Below are 5,468 nucleotides of genomic sequence, written 5' to 3'. Positions count from 1 at the left end.
GATTGCAGAGTTGAGTCTCAGAGAGGTTAAGTGACTTGCATTTAGTAATATAGTTATTAGGGGTCTGAAGAAGTTTCCTGACCCAGGTTCCTGGTATCAAGTACAGAACTCTGATACCTTTCCATGATCTCTCTTAATAGTTTCTTTGTCCTTTCCTTATTATCCCCTTTAGATTTCTTGGAAGCTCAGGAAGAAGTCCAGAAAATGATATACAAATATCCTAAAATTGTTTAAATGATGAATTATTGTTAGAGATGAAAAAGGGAAACAGCCCAGTGCCTGCATGGGATTTTGTTATGGGAATGATGATTATAAAGTCATAGGGAGGATTTCAAGGAGCATATTTGTAGATATTCTTTGTTGGGGATGAAAGAGTATGATGTAAGCCTCAGGAGGAGCGAAATAACATACGCTTTGGAAGAAAAAGCTGGAAGTGAAAATGAGGATTTGGGGATTGACTTTCCCGTAATACTGCTAAGCAGGCCAAGATAAAAACCATACTCTGAACTGAAACGGTTGATAAGGAAGACAAAGTTACAAGGCCTTGGAAACATTACAATGTTTTCCGTCAATGGAGTGAGATACTTATGTTAATTCTAGTATTTATAATAAGAACTCACACTTATAGGGTGTTCTATGGTTCACAAAACACTTTTGTGGGAGAAACTCTATTAGGAGATCAAGTATTTTTATTACCATTTTCAGTTCAGACATAATTAGGTTATGGTCCTAGTATCAGATCATGTCTGTTTTGCCTAATTCTATATGGAGGTACTTCTCACCAGAAAGCTGACCCCTTGGCAATGACTTCTTTAGCCAGGGAAACTTATGAAAAAAGGAAAAAAAAACCAATCTTCTTTTGTTTTGCTTTGTTTCTTCTTCCTTGGTTATATTGTATATATATATATATATACATATATAATATATAATATATATTATATTGGTTACAATTCTTTACTACTTGACTAATGTTTAATGTGAAGGTATATGTAGAAACTATATCGGATTGCATGCTGCCATGGGGGGAAGGGAGGAGGAGAGGGAGGGGGAGAAAATGTGGAAATCAAGGAATTGTGGAATCTAATGTTGTAAAATAACAGTAAATTTAAAAAAGAAAAAAAAGAAAAAAATCTGCCCTTCAGTTCTATAGGCCACTCCTTCTGAAGTGATGATGTCTGAGAGTCCGTAGTAAAGTAACAGAAATTTTAGGTTTATAAATTTTAATGTAGTGGTAAGCACTTTAATTGTAAGATCCTTGAATAAGTGTGCCTAAACGATACACTACTGGAATAAATAATATCCATCTTGACAATCTTTCAATAAAGGGAATCAGAGGACAAAAGGAAGCTGCAGTTAAATGGAAGGGTGACTCACAGGTCTCCCTTGAAGAGGCAAATGAAAGAGAAGGCAGAGTTGATTTCATTACGTTTCCAAACACAAAAAGAAGCATAATTTAATGGGACATGGGACACGATCATCTCACTTTCCAATACTCATGAGAACCATTTGCAAAACAAAGCAAAACCAAACCAAGTGCCATGGAGATAATTACAGCTTATGCAACAACAGAGATAACTTTGTTTGAATACCATCTGAGTATGGGATGACTGGAACTGTGATTTCATCTGTTTAGGGAGTTCCCAGTAAGGAATTTCTATCTATGTAGGGCAGTACCTTTTCTCTCCTTTATAATCTTACAGAGCTGCCTAGGGCCATAAGAGATTAAGTGACCTACCTAGGGTCTCACCTCCAGTATATATCAGAAGTAGGACCCAGACCCATGCCTTCCTGGTTCAAAGTCCAAATCCCCATCCACTCTTCAATGCTGCCTCTCAACATGAAGTGAAGCATAAAAAGGGAGGATATGTGTTTGCCAGAGATGGTTACTGCATCATGAAGGATGTCCAGCACTGAGTCCAAATGGAAGGGAGATTCCTTATAGACAGAGAAGGCCTTTCAGCAATTTCAGTTTTTCTGATATTATGCTGCTTTCATCAAACCCATTATGGAGCTTGCTAAGTAAGATATGTAATCACTCAGAATAATTTGGCCTATCTACCCGCATGGGGAAAACTAAATGACTGAAGACTACCTATTATAGGTACTGTGACATTCACTTGGATGAACACTCCATGCATCATTGCATATACTGTGGATGAACATTGAATTAGCATAGAATTGAGTAAGAGCAGGAAACTGGGTTACCTTTGAGAAATTGTATAGTATTTTTAATGGTCTTTGGCTCCATTCTGAAGCAAAGGCCCATCTATTTAACATCAATATTCTTTTGACGGTATTATATGGCTCCAATTATTCAGTCAATAGCCTACCATGCTATATGTAGCAAGTTTGAATGACCACAATACCTGATAAATTAATGTTGCCAGTTACTCAAAAAGGCATTAAAAGGTATATGTTGCTCATGAAAAGAATGTGGCATATTACAAAGGAATTGCAATTGCCAAATACAAAGGGTAAATGGTATGAAGGGTGACATTAAAAGGGTTATTCAGAAAATGGAGATGGGTCTATCATGTAGCAAGAGAAGGATGATTGAAATACTGCCTATATGCTCCAGAAGTATCCACCCAATGACAAGTAATCTAGAGAAGACCCCCATGTCAAGTAGAAATCCTGGTATGGGGGACAGGGTATGTGTGTGTGTGTGTGATTTGTAGGAGAACACAGAAAAAAAAGAAAGCTGTGGATAATTACAGTCTATATCAATGGAGGGGGTACCCACACTGATGATGTCACAGAACCAGTATAGATTCAAAGTTTGTCTATTCTAAATTTCAAATATTTCCATTCTCTATTCCTTTAGAGATGAAGTGATCCTTTTCCTCACCAATACCAGCCTCTCTACTTGTGTCCTTGATCTCATTTCTTTCTGTTTCCATTAGCAGTTTACTGCCATAATCATTTTCTTCCTAATTTTCATTTTCTCTCTACTGTCTCCTCCCCTACTCCTTACAAACATAGCAAGTCCATCTCATCCTTAAGAAACCTTTGCTTGATTCTATGATTCCCTCAAGCTAGCATGCCATATATTCTCTCCCTTTCACAGTTTCTAGTATAAAAAAACTATCTACGCTTTCTTCTCCTACCACTCACTTCTGATCTCCCTGCTCTTTGGTTTCTGAGATCTTCATTTGGCAGAAACTGCTCTTTCCAAGGTTGCCAATGAGCTCTTATTTGCCAAATACTATGACCCCTTTTTAGGCCTCATTCTGTCTAATCTCTCTGCTGCCCTAGTTCTGCTGAATGCTCTTTCCTCCTGTGTTTTTGTGACATTGCTTCATTGTTTCCTCTTATCCATCCACTTCTTAATTTCCTTTGCTGGATCATTATATGTAACGTGCCTTCTATATGTGACTGTATCCTAGGGCCCCAAATACCCTGGTGCATAACCTCAGTATCATCCTTGATTTATCCTTCTCCATACTCTCCTCCATGTTCAATCTCTAGCTTAGTCTAGACTCTGCCTCCATAGTACATCTCACATCTGTTCCTTTATCTCTACATACATGGCCACCAACCTACATCAAACTCTCATCATTTCTCACTGTGTTATTGTAATAATATTCTAATTTGTCTTCCTGCCTTGAGTATCTCCTCTTCCAAATTCCTTCTTCACCAAGTTGCCAAGTTGATATTCCTAAAACACAGTTCTGACCACATTATCCCCTGTGAAGAAGCTTTGGAGTTTCAGAATTTTCTCGAGGATAAAATATACACTCCTTGTTTTGGCATTAAACCCTTTATAAACTGGTTCTGGGCTACTTTTCTAGGATTAATGTACACCATTTCCCTTCATACATTCTAAAATCCAGCCAATTTATTTAGTTGTACTTACCCAACCTGATATTCCATCTCACATGAGATCAAAAGCTCTACATCCATGATGTTGGATGGACCCCATGTGGAAGATTTATGGGAAGACATGAATAAGAATTATATAGGATTACAAGTCTTGGATGGTTATGAACTGCACCATGGGAGAGAGGATTCACATCAAGGAAATTATTAATCCATCAAAATATTGAAATGAGATTTCATTAGTTTTTTTTGTTTATTATACCATGCCATTGACTCATATTGAGCTTGCAGTAAGTTTAAAAACTTGTACCTTTTCATATGAACTGTTATCTAACTATAGTTTCTCTATCCTGTGTTTGTATAGTTGAAATTTTGATTTCTTGTGTAGGATTTTTAATTCATTGCTATTATATTTGATTTAACTTCATTCTACTTTTGCATTTAGTTCAGATCTTTCCTGATAACCAGTTCTGTTATTCAATATATTAGTTATTCCCCTTTGTTCTGTATCATCTATAAATTTTAAAAAATTAATGTCTTCATTCAAGTAATTAATAAAAATATCGAACAGAATAGAACAAAGAACAGAGCCCTAAGACACTCCAGTAGAAGCCTCTATCCACAATGACACTGAAGTGGGGAGGAGAAAGGAAGGAAGGGAATAAACTTTTATCAAGTGCCTACTATGTGCCAGAAATTATGCTAGGTTCTTTACAATTATTATCTTATTTGATCTTCACAATAATCTTGTGAGGTAGGCATTATTATTATGCTCATTTTACATTTGAATGAACCAAGGCAGTGGTCACTGATTCATTCGTTAATCAATATGCAATGGCCATGTCAGTCAACCAGTCCTAACTAACTTCTATTATATATCCCTTGTCTCTCCACTTTCTCCACTTGGGTATCATGAATGGCTTTGTCATACACCTTACTGGAATCCAAATACCCTAAGTTTAGAGTCTAGTAACATCACTAGAAAAAGAAATAAGGTTAGTATGGCCTGGCTTTTTCTTGTTCAAAGACTTCAGTGAACTCGTTGTTAGAAGTCTGCTTACTTAGCTATCTATCCTTGGTGATATTCCAGTTGTCCATTAGAAACTGGTTACCTTCTAGTTATTTTGAATGTGTGTGTGTGTGTGTGTGTGTGTGTGTGTGTGTGTGTGAGAGAGAGAGAGAGAGAGAGACAGACAGATAGACAGAGAGAATATTATACCCTCACATGTGTGTATCTTAAAAGGTCCCTCCCATCAAACAACTGGTCTTATAAAAAGGCAGTGAGTCTTTTTACTTAGATTTGAAAATTATCTATCTATTACTCAGAGGGTTGAACCTTCTTAATTCTAAACTGTCCCCTAAAAACTGTCAGTCCTCCAGTGACTCTTAGATCTGTTACTCAGCTTGGGATGGAGAAGGTGAAAGTTTTTCCTAACCTTTCCAAAAAACCTCTCTCTCCCTCCCTCCCTCTCTCTCTCTCTCTCTGTCTCTCTCTGTCTCTCTGTCTCTCTGTCTCTGTCTCTGTCTCTCTGTCTCTCTTTGTCTCTCTGTCTCTGTCTCTGTCTCTCTGTCTCTCTCTCTCTGTCTCTCTGTCTCTCTCTCTGTCTCTCTGTCTCTCTCTCTGTCTCTCTCTGTCTCTCTGTCTCTCT

Source organism: Petaurus breviceps, unplaced genomic scaffold (assembly GCF_028583685.1).
Source record: "Petaurus breviceps papuanus isolate PSGF00001 unplaced genomic scaffold, PetGlider_PUasm1.0 156, whole genome shotgun sequence".
Lineage (NCBI taxonomy): Eukaryota > Metazoa > Chordata > Mammalia > Diprotodontia > Petauridae > Petaurus > Petaurus breviceps.
The sequence above is the reverse complement of the archived record's forward strand: the minus strand, read 5'-3'. Positions refer to the sequence as shown.